This window comes from Octodon degus, unplaced genomic scaffold (assembly GCF_000260255.1).
Source record: "Octodon degus isolate 3935 unplaced genomic scaffold, OctDeg1.0 scaffold00017, whole genome shotgun sequence".
Lineage (NCBI taxonomy): Eukaryota > Metazoa > Chordata > Mammalia > Rodentia > Octodontidae > Octodon > Octodon degus.
Genome location: NW_004524593.1, coordinates 14,267,706 through 14,284,725, shown reverse-complemented (window position 1 = coordinate 14,284,725; position 17,020 = coordinate 14,267,706). Strand labels below are relative to the sequence as shown.

The window sequence follows — 17,020 nt, the reverse complement described above, 5'->3', positions numbered from 1 at the left end:
TCCAGTCTCAGTCACATCTCAGTGCACCCCAGTGGTGGGGCCGGCATTCACAGCATGCCAGGGATCGAGCCCAGGTCGCTGTCTTCTGCCTAAGCAGGTGCTTTAATCAGCTAAGCTATCTGGCCAGCCCTATGAGATAACATATGCAGAATTGCCTCTAGGAGGAAGGAGCCCACTGCATGCTGGTGGCCCGGGGTTTCCCTAGCCCCCCTCTGCCCTCTGGACTGAAGGCCCATTTGTCTGTGAGCCCTCACCGGGGACTCGGGCCAGTGCCATCTCTCTCTCCCCACTACACTGCGGAAACGTTTCCTGCTCACTGCAGGTATGTGATGTTTACTCATCTGCTACCTCGTATTATTGTGCGTTTCTCTGTTTGGGTTAGGGTGAGTGCTTTATAATTCGTAAATTCCCCAACGACACATAAAAATTGCTGGGGGGAAAAAAACCCTTATCCAGCAAGCGGGAACATTTGGAAAAACTAAGGGGAAAAGAAAGAAATTTGACATGAGAGATCCTAGTATTCTTTATATTTTAGGGAAGGGTCTACAGGGTGTTCAGGGTCTCACCACTAGATCAGACTTGGTAGTGATTCTCCTGTTTACAGGCTCCCAAGTGCTGGGATTACAGTCATGTGGCACCACCTCGCCCAGTCTCAATCCAGTCTCAATCCAATCTCAGTGTGCCCAGAGGGCCGGGCCAGCACATTAGGCCCAGGATCGAACCTCCGGTCCCTGTGCCTGCTTGCAGGTGCTTTAATCCTCTGAGCTATTTGTCCAGCACCCAGTGTTGTCTATAAAGAACCAAAAGTATCAAAAAGGGAGGAAGTTTCATGTGAAAGCTTGAGCTGCATGTGAAAGGGCTGACATGGACACTGAGACAGGCGGAGGTCCGAGAGCCAGGCGGACACCTACCGGCTGGCAGTCCTAGAGAGCAAAGCAGAGCTCTCGTTCCCATCCGACTCTGCAACTAATTTTGACCACACTCAGTTTTAGAATCTGACACAAGGCCTCAGCCAGTGGCTGACCTCAGACTGCTTATTCCCAGGGCTTCCTTCCTCCTTCCCAGGGAGCATCCCCCACACCTAGGTATTTAGAATGCTGGGGAATGCTTCTTTCTACAGGGAAGCTTTGGCACTCTATCCGAAGACACCTTACTGTCTGGCCAGTGCAGAATTTGCCATCTCTAAGGGCATTGCCTACCCCATAACCACGGAATGATTTGAATGTCACAAAATTTGTTTCCATCTGGGAGGAAAGGCACACCCAACATGGAGAGAAAGAAGGAAGCTATTGCTCAGCCTCAACTCACATGCAAGGTTCAACTTTGTTTTATATTTTTAGGGCTCCCAAGTGATGGTGAATCGGCAAGAAGAAAGGGAGACAGCCTGGTGGAGTCAGGAAAGGTGTGGTGCAGTTCGTTCTTGTCGCCAAGCACCGTGTGAGTTTGGGCTGAGACTGAACTCACTTGGATTTGCAAAATATGCAGGTACCTTCCCACCTCAGTCATCAGGTATGATGTACCCAGAGTGAGCCTTGTGGTGGGGGGACCCACTACCTGGATTTGGGAAGTAGGACACAGCAAGTCGAGGCCATGGGACTAACAGAGCAGCATCCAAGGGGGTGGGCCCTAATGGCTTCACCACTCACTGGGGCTTTTCATCCTGCCATGAATAGCCAAACCCTTCCTCTCTCTTTCTAACTTTATTTGCAGCTCCCAAGACAAAGTATGTTTCCATAATTAGAGGCTTAATAGGTGTTCTCTGGTACTAACTCTGTTTTTCTTTTATGTATTTGATACGGGGTCTCACTACGCAGCTTGGACTCGCAGTGATCTTCCTGTTTTCAGCCTCCCCCGCGCTGGGATTACAGGCATGTGCCACCATACCCATTTTCGGTGGCTGGCTCAGCATGCCTGGGGGTGTAGCTGGCATGGCCCATGGTGCCGGTGATTGAACCCCAGTCCCTGAGCTTGCCTAAGCAGGTGCTTAGGCCACTGAACTATGTCATTGGCCCTCTGATGCAATTCTTAATGAACTTGGACAGCGCCACTTCCCCTTTGAAAAGAGAAAAATCTCCCTTTGATAGCTCCTCAGTGCTCCCCCATACCTAGTGCGTGGACAATCATGTGGGCATTTCATTTATTTATTTATTTATTTATTTTTAATTTCTGATACTGGGATTGAATTCACGGTCTCATGCTTGCTGGGCAGGTGCTGTGCCACTGAGTTATATTCCTGGAGTTTAGCTGTTGTTTTTACAAGTGGGCATCTAACCATTTTAAAGGAAAAATAAAGATTTTTTTAAAAATTAATTTTATTGAGAAAGAAATAGCAATGAGACAATTTCAAAACAGGTTAGTAGGACAGTTACAATAATTAATACATTGCATATTGTTGTCTTCATAGTAGTTATTTATAGTAGGAAAGATACAGATAAAAATAGGATGCAGTTCTTACAATAGACAGATAGCTGCTGAAAAGAGCGCTTTTGGTAGTAAGACAGAGTGTGAAGCTAAAGCTAATACTGGGTGATCTGTTTGTCTTTATAGCCTTCTTTCTACCTATTCTCCACTGTTCTGAGCTACTGTAAAAACAATCATTGGTATGCCGACTCCTACTGCCTGGCCTTTTTCTTCTTTTAGCGCTGGTGGGGATGGAACCCAGGGCCTCACACAATGCTAAGCAAATGTTCTACCGCTGAGCAAGCCACAGCCCAGCCCACTGCCTGCCTTTCTTCTGAGACTTTGGAGGGGTGGGTCAGAGATGTCTAGAAGACTTCGGGTGGCATCTTCCTAGAAAAGCACTTCTCAGTCTCCGGGCTAACTTCTGGGGACAACTGGAATTGGAATGAACTAGAAATGCATCCAAAGGCCATTTAAGCTGTACACCAGACCTGCTGATGTTCCCCTGCAGGACTGGGATTGGGCTGTCTTCCCAATTTTCTTGGTGGGTATACTGCCTAGCTCAAGGTACAAGGGGAAAGGGAGAAACTGTGGGTGATAGAGAATTGGGAGAAAGGGTAGCCCCTGAGAAGCTGCTCTCCATAAAAGTTACTCTAGCTTCTCACCCTAGGTCCATCACAACTGCTGCAGGATTAAGCACAAACTATTATTGCTCTGCTTAAAACCTTGCATGCCAAGGATGCTTCCCATTAAATCCTTGATTTGAAATTCTAATTAAACCGGATCCTTCCAGCATCTTCAAATGTTTTTCTCAATACCCCTGCCACACCTGAAATTTGGAGCTCCCGTGTAATGCCATCCTAGACTGAATCCTGTCTCTCTGAACATCCTCTCCCCTCTCCTTCACCTCCCTTAAGATGACTCAGGTGCCACCATCTCTGATGCCCTTTGGGACGTGGTCTCCCGCCTATTACATCCAGGCCCTTCAAGTAGATCTCTGTGAAGTCTTTATTACAGGATGCTGTAATCATCCCTTTTCTTTTCTGTCCCCAGCACCGGATCTTCAGTTCTTTGAAGCTACGACTATATGTTAACCGCTGTTGAAGTTCTGTTGCCTTGCACAGTGCCAGTTGCTTGTAGCCGCTTGATGAATGTTGGTGAGTCCATTACATAGGCGTAGGTTGGGGGTAGAACCATGCTGAGCAAAGGGCACCCGCACAGTGCCATGAAATACAGCAGGCCCCATCTCCAGGCTCTCTTGGGCACAAGCCTGGAGGTCAGGCACCCTGGAAGCTGGACACTGTCTACACACAGATTCACAGTATTCTCCCCATCTACACTTGAGCTGTTCCACTTCGAGCTCCATGCTGGCCCTCTTCAGGAATCTACTTCCTGTTGAGGTGCCCTTGGTTCTTTCCCTCATCTCTTCTCCCCCTTATCATAATCTATATCGTGTTGCTCCTGTCTGTTTCTGTGTGCGTGGGTGTGTGCTCTGTTTCCTCTACTCAGGTCAAAGCTCCACAGATGGCCACGACTGCACCAAGCCCCTCACAGTGCTGTGTTTCCAGTGGAGGTTGTCTCCTCACTTCCCAGTCCTGTTTTAGATTAATTCATAGTCCCTACGGGCCACAGTCATTGCTGCAAGAGGCCAATTTTCACATAGCTAGCTGTTCATTTCCACTGTTTTCTGAGCTCTGTACAGTGCTGAGTTATGAACCATTTTGATTTTTCTTCTGCTTCTGAAATGTCTAGTGGGAAGGGAGATGGTTTGTCTTGACTGCAACAAGCTCAGAACAGGAAAACAAAATGTGATCTTTCCACTCAGTTGGAACACATCTTCCATCATCCAGTACAGCTTCTGGGGAAGAAGGAAGACATTTGGAATTTGGCTTTCCAGGATTCACTAAAACATTGCATCTGCTATTGCAAATGGGAACATAGTTTGCAGAAGGTCCTGTTTCTTTACCATCTATCTGTAGGGCATGTGCTTTTATGGATTATTTACCTTTAAAATGATAGTTAGAGGGCTGTGCTAAACCGTTTTCATTCTCATCCAGTGGCCTGCACTTGAGAAATGCTGGCTAATGATAGGAATTCTGCCTGTGATGCTGGGGTTGAAGGAATCAGACTCACGATCTTCGCTCTACTACCACAAAACCAACTAGGATGTGGACCCGGGGGCGTGGCGACCATGAGCGTGGTGTTAAGTGGGTTGAAAAAGAACCGGGTACTACAGGTGACCGATTACAGGTGCCCATGGCTCTGGGGGCAGTGTGACCCTGATTCCTGGTGACTGGCTTCCCTCTGAAATAGCTTCTTGTTGGACATGCTGTCACCATGTCAGCAGGTGACAGTGAGCAGCCCATGCTTTTCAAGCAGTGTGTGAGGATGGCTCAGAGCAAGGGCTGGGAACCAGGTGGGGCAGAACCTGTCTGCCCGTGCTGTCATGTGACTGCTGGGTCACCCCAGGCAGGCTGCTTAACCTCTTGAAACCATATTTCCTCATGTTTAAAAGAGGAAGGCAATGGCACCCATTTCATAAGTTTGCTGGGGATTAACTGAGAAAAAACAATGAATTAAATGGAATATGCTTAGCCCTGTACTTGGAAGGTAGCAGGTATTTGCTCACAGGTAACTGTCCTTCCAATATTAATAAAATTAGGGCTGCTTACAAGAAAAAGGCTATATTTAAAGCAATTATAAGACAGAGGCCCCCTGTGGCCACCATGCCGGTCACTCCCACCCGACTTCTCCCATGGTGACCCACTGGCGATACCAGCTCTGTCCAGGGCCGGAGAGTGAGGTAAGAATCTTGGTCAGTGTTCAGCTGCCTGGCCATGACCCGGGGACAGATGGCCATGGGAGGAGGAATGCAAGGGCAGTGCAGGAATTGGGTGCTCATGGGGAGGCCAGGACTCTGGGAAGGAAGTGGGTTTGGGGATGGACAGAACCTGAGAGGTCTCCAACAGGAAGGAAGGCAGTTGAGAAAAAACCTACCTTGTGTTTTGCTGGCCTGTTGGTGTTATTTTCTGAAAATAACAAATCAGAAAGAAGAACCAATGAGCAGTTTCTGGGGGAACGCAAAGCATCTTTGGTTTATGTCTATGTGATGGTGACAATGGTGGGGTCGCCTCATGGACTGATTGGCAACTCCAAAGGAGGCAACCCGGGTGTCTTACAAATGGGCCAGACCATCAGATCAAGATCAAATGTCCCATTTCACCCCAAAAGTCTTGTTGCACAATGTAGTGTAATTTCCACAGGCAACTGAAGTAACTCTGCTCTCGAAATCTTGCCCCATGTGACTGTTTTTTCTCTTGTTTGTTAGCTCAGTGATTCAGCAGTCACGACAGAAAAACGGTCTCCCAGTTCTGAGGAATATGGACCCGGAGAATCATTGGCACCCACCAAGGCGATCTCCAGGAGGAACTGGGTCGACCCTGAGCACTTAGGATGGGGGAGTAGAACTGGTCCACATCCACAGTGCCTGGCTCTGAAGCTCCTGGCCCTCTGGGCTGTACAGTTGTGCAACAAAAGGAAGCTCAAGGAGGACGGGGCCTGACTCGTGCTGCACCCCAAGGAGTGTGGGGAGGGTCTTCCAGCACAACAGGAAACAAAAGCACAGCAGAACAGGATTTTCAAAGCAGGACTTCTTCAGGGCCTGCCCAGACGCCCCGTGGCCTCCCCCTAGGCTGCTTCACCCTGCATCTCTGCCTCGCTTCTCATTTTCACATACTGTTTTCTACTCTTCAGCCTTCACGTTTCATCAGGCTTTGTCTTGGGAAGGGAGACAGGGAAAAATGATTTCACCAGTGGATCCACTGATGCTGAGTCTCCTCACCTCCCTCCTAAAGTGGCCACCGTAGGGAATATTCAGTGGTTCAAAGTATCTCAGCAGGGTCGTTCAGTCCTCTCTTCAGATCCTGCACTTTCCAAATTAACTCCTTCCCCTAACCTTTTACCATTTACCCAATCATTCAAGTTCTCTGTGCTGCTCTATGCCTCAGCCATGCTAGCTTCATAAATATCAGTGGATTCCGCTGATGCTTGATGCATCTGAAATGTCACACTCATCAACTGTCACCCGTGTACAGTGCAAGCCCTTATCGCTTCCCCGGGCCTGGACCGGGGTAAGCCCTTTATCCAACCTCCAGGCTTCTGCCTTCCTGCCTCGCGCATTCGTAGTCAGCCTTCCCAGCCCAGATTGCCTCATTCTTGTGTGTACAGAAGCCTTTCGCCTGCCTGGCGTTTGAAGTCCATTCAGGCCCCTGGCGGGGCCGCCCCCTCTCCTCCCCCCAAGACACTTAAAGACTCTGCAGCTCAGCCTGGCCGCTGTTCATTCTGCAGTTTGTTGGGTACGTTGGGGAAGCTAAGACAGGGGAAGGGAGAGAGGTAGAGAAGGAGAAAGGAGGTGCACAGCTCACCTCCTGCACAGACTTCTCCCAGGGGCTCTGGTCCTCACTGCCAGCACCCTCTCTCTAAATTCCTCCATCATCAGTCTCCAGCACTCATTAGGACCAAGCAAAGCCAAACCCTTTTATTACAGTTGCACCAAACTTACATGAAAAACAGTCCAGGGACTACCAGTCAGCTTCAGTAGCCATCAAGTGAGCTGTGGGTGTAGGTCAGTGATAGAGCCCTTGCCTAACATGGGTGAGACCCTGGGTTCCAACCCTGCCTACACACACACACACACACACACACACACACACAGTCATCATGTTTCACCATACCTATTTTACTTATTCTTTCTGCTCTCCCTCTCGCTGGTTGGAGTATCTTAAAAAAATTTTAGCCACTGACTCACTTTACCCCCAAATACATTAGCATAAAAAAGGGCATTTGCTTACATAACCACAATGCTATTATCATACCTAGTAAAACTGACATCAAATCCTTCTTCTCAACTATTAACTCAGTTTCTGTTCAAGTTGCTGGAATTATCTTCTAAAAAATATGTTTTAGAGTTGAGGATTTAATCAGGATCCAGAGTCAGAACTCCAGTTCATGGTGTTCAGTTATGTCTGTGAGTTATCTTTTAACTTTTTTGCTTGGTTTTATTCTTTCTTTTTATAGGTTCCAGGCCTCCCCACCCTTAGGACTAAGCAAACTTTCTCCTCCAGAGACCCAGTCGAAAGCCCCTTCTTTTGACTCCTTTGATACTGCAGTTGGCTCTCCTACTTTTTTTTTTTTTTTTTTGGTGGAACCGGGGTTTGAACTCCAGCCGTGAGCTTGCCAGGCAAGCCTTATTCTACTGAGCCATCTCCCCAGCCCCTCTCCTCTCTACTTATTCTCTGATGCTTTTGACTAATAAACAATGTCAAAGGCTAGCTGTGCTATAGAATAGCCTGCGGCCTGGCTGGCCGACGGCTTCCTCGTGCGGTCACCCAGAGGCTCATCACCGCAGCGCTGTGCCTCGCCTTGCCTTTGACCTGACTTTTGTACATGGAAATGTTGCTGCTCCCGGTGGAAAATTCCCAGAGGTCTGGGGTGTGTGTGTGTGTGTGTGTGTGTGTGTGCTCGTGCGTGTGTGGCTTCTGCGCTAGATGAGTTTTCCATAAACTAGATCCTCAACAAGCACCTGCTAAATGCCATTTATGGCGCTCTGCTAGCTGCAGGCTTGTATTCTGGGGAAAGACATACAGAAAAAGGGGGTAGCTCCTTACTCTTGGTGTTTCCCGTCCTGTTAACTATACGGACCTGGACCGTGGTTCTCAGTCTCACACACACTTCAGAATCACACACAGAAGGTGGAGTCCCACCCCCACTGTTAGCTTTAAGGTGGGCCCCGAGAATGTGCACTTCTTATGGGGATCAATCTCTGAATCACTGAAGGCTCTGCCACAGTACAGATCTCCAAGGCTCCCCCTGCCCCCTCGCTGAGGTCTCAGGGAGTGGCCCAGTCACAACCTGGTGGTGGGAAGGGACTGCTTGAAGGACTACTTCCTGCCCTCCCGATGCAGGGCGTAAGGCCAGGAAGCGCTGGTGGGCAGACGCGCAGCTTCTCTGCACACGGAAAGGGGTCAGCAGGCTTCCTGCGACGCGGAGAATGTGGGAGGGAGATGCCAGTGGCGGCTTTCCTCTGAGTGGGTCCCAGAGGGTCATGCCAGGGCTCTGGGTAGAAAGCGTGTGCCTGCAGCTGTTCCCCAGGGCGTGACTCACACCACCCCCCACAGGACCAGCGCGTGGCCAGATGTGACGTGACTGAGGCATTGTGCCACCATTTCTGCTCCAGTGTTTGCCATCCAGATGTGGAATTCAGCCTCCTCCCTTCCTACCAACACATTTGCTGTGAGAAATGGTGTCTGTTTCTACAGTTTCAGCATGCTTGAATGTGGTCACGCTGCCGATGGGGCCCAGCCTGGACCATTCTGCTAGCTTCCGGCTGGGCATGTCTACCCCACGCCTGGGCTCCTCCCACTTGGTCTTATTCATCCATCTCCTGTTCCCCACTCCTGCACTGTCCCCTTAGCCCTTCCCCTCGCTGGCTGCTTTATCCCTGTCCTTCCACGTACCCAAACTCAATGCAGGCATCACCACCATCTCTCCAGCGGGGCCAGCTCCACACCAGGAATTCTCTTTTCCTCACCCACCCCCTCCCTAGCTGCTCCCCAAGCCCCGTCGCTTCACTCCTGGGATATCTGTAACCTGTGCACTCCTTGCTGTCCTCGCTGGCTCCCTGCCTTTCTCAGCTCCATTCTCCTCCTCTTTCCCACATTGTTGTGATGTCATGAACGATAATCACCATGCGGTGAACTCTTGCTGTCTGCCAGAACCGTGAGCAAGCTCTTACCTGACCTGATCCAATCACTAGTGGATGAGGTAGCTATCATCACCCTCCATCTACAGAGAAGAAAACTGAAGGCTTGAAAAGATGAAGAAGTAAACTGACTGCTGTCCTCTGCTTGCTGCTGAGTAATAGCTGAGATCAAGTCTTCTTAACTGCCACTGTGTTCCGACCTGGGTGGCAAACTGCAACCACCTGTGGAGCTTTTAAAACCTACATTATGCACAGTGGAATACTACTCTGCTGCTAAGAAGGACAAACTTGGGTCATTTTAGGAAAATAGGTGCACTTTGAGACTATAAGTTTAACTGAGATAAACCAGACATGCAAGCTTGAATATTGCATGGTTTATCATATATGACAAACCCTAAATATAAATAAATTACAGAGTGAGATAAGAGACAGATACTAGGAACCAGAGCAGAATGGACAGAGGGTGCAGCCACCGGCTGTCCAGGGCTCCCTGCAGAGTTCTCCATGGTGAGGACAGCAGGGGAAGAGGAACAAGTAGCAACTGATGAGGTACAAAATGAAATAGGCAGACTTCATGAACAAGCCAGCAAGGCAATACTGAAAGTAGAACAGATACATAACAAACTCTACCAACCTTCTTTTCAGAAGAGGTCAGAATTCATTGCCCAAATCCCGAATTCTTTTTTGTGGCATTTGTTAGCCACCCACAAGTGTCTGCACCACTTGGGGAGGAAGACACAGAAGCAATGCATTATGTGACCAGGGTTGGAGTGGCAGAAATTGAACGCATGAAGTCAGGATACAGGAGAGATTTTTATTTTGATGAAAATCCTTACTTCGAAAATGAAGATCTCGCCAAAGAATGTCACCTGAATGAGAGTGGTGACCCTTCTTCCAGTTGCAGTCCCCCCCATGCACGTGCTCAGGGCCCTGTTCTTGAGGTCTCTTCTCAAACACTGTGGTTCTCCACTTACTTTGTTCTGCTGGAAGTTGAAGGGTGTGCGGCCCTTGTGTAGCAGTGCAGAAAATTCTAGCTTTCTTCCTTTCTATGTGTATTGGGCTCAGAGATTACACTGTGTCTCTAGGTGAGTATGGACAGTTAGCATTTACTAACATGCACCTGCCTACTTTCTCTTGTTTTAAAAAAAAAAGATTAATTGCACTGTATGGTATTTGCACTCAACAGTTATTCCTGTTGGTGTGTTCAAAAGACAGTGCCATAGAAATTCAGTATCTGGCATCGTTGGTTTTCATGTCTTTGTGTATGTTAAACCTGGTATGTCTATTGATACATTATTTAAAAAATTTAAAAAAATTTAAAAATTAAAAAAATAAAATAAAAAAAGATTTAAAAAAACTTTTTAAAAATGGGGTATAGAAGGTCCTCAAAGGGTGGGCTTGATGTGCTTGGGTGAGCTAAATGCGTATTTTTTTAGTGTATTTAGTACAGGGTCTACAGGGTCTCACTACACAGATCGGACTTGTAGTGATCCTCCTATTTTCAGCCCCCCCAAGCACTGGGATTACAGGCTTGCGCCACCACGCCCAGTCTCAATGGCAGTCTCAGCATGCCCTGGGGGCAGTGCTGGCACAGCACAGGGATCAAACCCTGGTCCCTGCGTCTGCCTAAGCAAGTGCTTTAGTCTGCTGAGCTATCTGGCAGGCCCTAAGTGGGCATTTGACACCATGGCTTCTCCTTTGGCATGTTTCATTGTGATGTTAAGAGGCATCCCTTGCAGTTTAAGATGAGACTTTTACAATAGAACTGTTTCCTAATGATGATTTGAGCACTGCTGCATGATGGGAGAATCAGCAGAATGTGTAGGGTCTTTAGAATTGACATTCTGTATTGTAATTTTGTTGTTTTATTTAAATTTTTTGTTGTTGTTGTTTTCACTGGAAAGGAAAAAGTAATGGGCAGTTTCAATGTCTGAAGTGCACAAGTTGCTTTGTTCCAATAAAATTACATGTGTACATGAAGGGTTTACTCTCTTATCTCACAATGGATGTACCCCAGGCCTCCCAAGTTTGACTTTTAACAACCCCATTGCCAGACTTTGTTACTTAACTCCATATTTTCCGAAATGCACTTTCCAGGATGAGCTTGGGGCTACAAAGATGGAGTTCAAGGGATTTGAATCAATGTGTTAATGTCTCCCCAGCTGGGAAGCAGTACAGTTTGCCAGTGATTTCTGAAAATATGACATTTGAGTTTCCAGGATCCCAACTGACCTCCAAGTTGTGCTCTTAGCCTTCAGTCGGCAGCTTTTAGAGTGGCCCTCTGTGTACCCGGATGTAATGGGCGCATCATCTGCCACCCGCACACAGGCCTGGTGCTGAGAGCCTCGTGGTGTGTTTGGGGGATGGGGGGAGGGGCAGCTGGTGTGTGTGCTGGGGCTGGGGCAGTGTCCAGCCAAGAAAGGGTCGCTCCAAGGGCTAGGAGCACTTTTGACTGTGGAGCCCGGGGGATCTAGGAGGAAACTAAAACTCCACTGTAAATCTGGGTGGGAGGAGACAGCGGACTCTGCTCAAAGCCACTGTGTGGGGTAACGTTTTGAGAGGCTCCCTAATGCATAAGCTTTTTACTGTTGTAAGATAGAGTTGAAATTAAATGCCACTTTTTTTAGAGGTCAGTTAATGGACAGCCTAGTCAAATTAAAAGCTTTTTGATGTATAAAACTTTATAAATTGAATTATTCCATCAATAGTCAAAGTGTAACCCTAACCTGTCTAGAGGATAGTGTGTGATTTCTGCATAGGTCCCTTTTAGTGAATTCATCACTGTATACTGGTCGGGAATCTTGCTCCAATAAAGGAACATAAAGTTTTTTTGGAAAGAAAATAAAAGAGATAATAGGATGCAGGAGACAGAACTTTTGCAAAAGAGAAGCAAGATGAATGGAGGGAGAGGAAGAGGGGAATGAGAAATAAAAAGAATTACGATGTGTTATGTACACGTACCAGGTCCCCCTGATGAATATAATGCAAACATATACAAATAAAAAAATGTTTCAAGACCACACTGTGACTGGGAGTGGAAATCCTGGGGACTTCACAGGCTTAAGCAAGAGTTGCTCTCCCCTACTCTCTCTCTCCCCTCTCTCCTCCTTCACTCTCCCCTCTGCTTTTCCCTCCCCTCTCTCCTCTTCTGTCTCCTACATTAAAAAGGCACCTCCACAGTTACCAGCCAGGTAATATGAATGGCTTCTCCCCTCGACTGGAGTAATCTATTTCTGTGTTTATCTCCCCCCAAACCTGTTGAGTCTCAAGAAAATCCAAGTATTGTTTGTATTTTCCCCCATGACCTAGGTGTCTCAGGCACTCAGTAGCTGATGAATGAATGAGGTGAACTCGGAGACCCTCACACAGCCATGCCACCCACGGTCACTCAGGGGCATCCTCCCCTCTTTCCAGAACCCCTGCAATGTGGTCCTGAGAGCTCTTAACAGGCAGTGATCACAACCAAGCCCTGGAGTCAGCAGGGCCCTGTTAGTACGTGGCCACTCATTGGAGACTGACATTATCTACTCTCTCTCTATGGTTTAGTCTTCCCATTTGAAAAATGGGAATCATAAGGATTTTTTTTTTTTTTCTCCTCGAATGCTTTCAGGGCACTTTTGGCTGGCTGGAGGGTTGTGGGGATCGAACTACAACCACCTAAGGCTGACAGCTTTGTGGAAGCAGCCACTTAAAGAACTGAGCTAGGGCCAGGCCCCCTGAAAAATGGGAATCATGATAGTGGTGGCCTCATAGTGTGGCCATAGAAGACATTAATCCATGTGGGGACCAGGGCCTGGCACACAGCGAGCACTAGTGCGTTATTACATTACATTAGTATTATTAGCTTACAGAACAGTTCTCCACTGTATTGGTAGCATTTATGGAAAATTACAGCTTTATATGTTTGTGTAGAGATTTAGGGGGGAAACACTCATTACAGTGATGAAAGGATTTTTTTTTTTTTACTAATATTTACTTATATTTTTCTTTATTGTTTGGCTGTTTCACTATAAATACAGATTTTTATATACACTTAGCCATTTCAACTGCCAAAATACACACACCCATACATATACACAAACACTCCAACTACCAGTGCCCATATTCAAACCCCATGAACCCACACAGAAAGCCACACGAACACACATGCTCCCTCGGAGACAGACACTCTGGGTCCAGATGCCACCCGGCCTCGGGGACATTGAGAACGTGCCTGTTTAGAGAGAATGTTCAGACCTCAGGCCACCTCAGGCACATAGCCAGCAGAGACGTGGGCAGGCGCGCTGCCAGCTCTGGAACCAGGAAGTGGCTGGCATTCCTGTTCCTGCAGCCTCTGTGTAAACACAGCCGGGCTGGCTGGGAACAGACCCTGTATGAAATGTAGACCCCATGGGGAGGCGAGGAGCCCAGGCCTGGAGCTGTTGCCCCCCACCCCCCAGAAACGTTGGGAGGCTCCCTGCCTCCCTCACTATGGCTTTCAGAGGAAACGGAACTAACTATTATCAGAAAATGATTTCTTTTTAAGCCCTGAGGTTTAGGAAATGCACGAGGAACCTTTCGGACATAACTGGAGCCTACATTTCTATTGGAAGCTTCTTTTACTTCCAAGAGACGAGAAAGCTTGCAGTGGCTTTTGAACAGGCCTCAGCTTTGCTGGAGTTTAACATCAACTCTGTTTTCAGACAGCAGACTCCATGTTAGAGCCTACCATGCCCAAGAAAAATCGCTGTCACAATGATGTCCAGAAACCAAACTTGCTTTCTTTTGGAGGGGACAAACTGATGCTACCAAGTATCAAGACAGAGATGAGACAAACTTCAGGAGCCAAAAACCAAGCTTGAGGTTAGGGCAGAGTCTGGGGAGACTCAGAGCAGACAGAACAGAACTCTGCCCAAGTGCAAAGAGCCTCGCAGGGCAGGCCTGGTCCCAGAGCCCTGGTCTAATCTGGTACAGAGTCAGGTAGAGAGGTCACAGTATCAGAGAGAACCTATGGGTGTTCAGATTAGGGCAGGGAAGGACAACGAATCTCTTTGTCTAAAAAGACATAATCTCGACTCTCAAAAAGCTCAGTCGTGGTTGGGGACACGCCATGGGCACCGGAGAAACAAGTAGAAGAAAGTCTCCAGTGTCGTAGTGTGGACAGTGGAGCCCTTAAGGCTTGAAGAAGTTCAGAAAACACCTAAGAGCCCAGGCCGCCTGTACAGCACGCGCACGTGGCAGCTGTGCGGCGTAAGCTATCCAGCTGGGTCTTCGTCAGCACTGAGGTCTGTGCTGTACTACTCGGCGCTGGCTACACCCTGCTTCCCGCAGCACAGATGCCCCGTCATCACCAGCCTAATGGGAGCCGTTTTGGCAACCAAAGTTCAGGAGGGGGGCTGGGGAGATGGCTCAGTAGAGTAAGTGCTTGCCTGGCAAGTACAAGGGCCTGAGTTCAATCCCTGGTTCTGAAAAAAAAACCAAAAACCAAAAAACAACAGTTCAGGAGGGACAGGAGTAGCCAACACTTCATAAACCTGCAGGCTCTCCTCTGCTGACTCAGGACCCCAGCCCTTTTTCTTTGATCCTGAGGTTTTCTAGTTCTTCCTAAGTATCACAAAATTTCAAGTGTAAATCCAGTGGCTTTTGGTATATTCACGAAGGCATACAGCCATCCCAACTGTCTAGTTTTGGAACATTTCATCACTGACAAAAAATCCATATCCACCAGTCACCTCCTCACAGCCCCTGGCAACCACTGACCTGCTTTCTGTCTCTAGTCTCGTCTGTGCTGGGCCCTTTCGTAGAAACAGAACCACGGATGCTGCGGCTTGCCGTCTGCGTCCTCCCTTAGCACCATGCTGCCAGGGCACATCCTTGTTGGCCCATAGAGCTGTGCTTCTGTCCTTCCCAGTTATTTCTGGGTGTCCCGGATGGTGGTTCCCATGGGCTCAGACACTGAGTCTGCCATGGACATCTGCTAGCTCTGCCTACTTAGAGAATGTTGCTCTCTTGCCTCTCGCTCATCTTCTGGGATTCTACAGACTGCAAACCCCAGTGTCCAATGGCATTAGGCTCTCATCGGTCTTCCCTTCCCTTCACTGGGGACGGATTCTATGCAGACCCAGGGACATGGTCTCTGTCCCTGCCTGGCCACTGCCCTTGTCCCTAGTCTTCAGGGAGGTGCCACCTTCAACTTTTAATCACATCTCCCTGGCACCTGAAGCTAATCTGGTCCTCCATTCTTCTGTGTCTTCCACCTACTCTAATCCCCAAGACTTGGGCTGGGGGAGAGCCTGAGACAGAAGAGAACTGTGCCTTGGCTGGGGTTTCATGGAGTCATGTTCTAAGAGACAAGAGTGATTGTGGACATGACTTTTTAAGGATGTGTTTCCAGGAGAAACCAGTAGGGGAGTGGGAAAGTCGGGCAGAAAATGAGCAGAATCCAAAAAAGGATGTGGCATCGAAGGAAGTCCCACGGAGGGTAACCTGAGCTCAGTCCCACAGGGCTGTGATGGCACAGGTCTGACCTCAGAGGGAGAGTTCATCCTCTGTGCCTGGCGGCCACTGGTCAACTCTGTCCCCAGGACGGGACGCCTTGCTCTCTGCAGCCCTAGGTGAAGTGGGTCCCTGCAGCCCAGAGTGGCCCTTTGACAGACATCTGGATGAGACTGTTAAAAGTGAAAGCACAAGTTTCCGCTGCGGTCTTTCTCAGGGGCTCCTTTCCCACAAACCTATCGTGCAACCTATCATGGCCAACACGGTCTCACAAAGCGCTGAGCACCCAGTATCTGCTGATGGAGAGAGAGAGAGAGAGAGAGAGAGAGAGAGAGAGAGAGAGAGAGGACAAACAGATAAACATACATAGATGGACTTTTCTGGAAGCCTAAAATAATTTTCTTTATGGCTATCACTTTTTTTTTTAAATAGAGTTCATTATATACATCTCTAGCTAACTGTTTTCCACTTACTGTACCTCCTGGCATGCACAAAATAAAATGAAACCAGGACCAGTTTGATTGTTGAAGTAAAAGAAGGAAACTCAGACACTCAGGAACATCTGCTCCCTGAAGTTCCAGGTGACAAACTCCATGGCCAGCAAATCACTCAGTGTTTGATCAGCCAGGCGTATGGGCTGGCATTGCACGTGCTGGAGGATCCCTCTCGGGGTCATTTTTTTTTTTTTTTTTCATTTTCACAGTTTGCTGTCTGACCTGGGTATGCTTTTTTTTTCTTGTGGTACTGGGGATTGAACTCAGGACCCTGCACTTGCCAGGCAAGCACTTATTCTACTGAGTTATCTTCCCAGCCCCTGCATGTGCTATTGACCTTGCTTGGTTTCTGTTTCCTCGGTTGCTCTGCTCACTTCCCAAGGTGGATGGGAGGCAAAATCAGTGGTTCAATGGACGAGGAAGGGCTTGCAGACACATAAGGAGCTCTCAGATATAATGTATTTCTAAATGGCTTTTGATTTTTTTTTTTTTTTAGTACTGGGGATGGAACCCAGGGCCTTCCCACTGAGCTACATTTCCAGTCCCTTTTTATTTTGAAACAGTCTTAAGTCACTAAGTTGCTAAATTGCTCAAATTTATGATCTTCTTGCCTCAGCCTCTGAAAATGCTGGGATTCTAGGTGTGCACTATCACACCTTTTGACTGCTTAAAAGGAATCATGGGGCCAGGGAGATAGCTCAGTAGAATAAGCGCTTGCCTGAGCACAAGGGCCTGAGTTCAATCCCTGGTTCTGCCAAAAAAAAGAAAAACAAAAAACAAAGAAGGAGGAGGAGGAGGAGGAGGAGGAGGAGAAGGAGAAGGAGAAGAAGAAGAAGAAGAAGAAGAAGAAGAAGAAGAAGAAGAAGAAGAAGAAGAAGAAGAAGAAGAAGAA

General features: G+C 48.0%; 1 non-coding gene across 1 annotated transcript; it reads left to right on the top strand.

The window, feature by feature from the left end:
• Positions 1-10,318: 10,318 nt before the first annotated feature.
• LOC111815541 lies at positions 10,319-10,456 on the top strand. The gene has a single exon (XR_002820224.1). It is a non-coding gene; the product is annotated as a small nucleolar RNA SNORA8 (small nucleolar RNA).
• Positions 10,457-17,020: the final 6,564 nt, after the last annotated feature.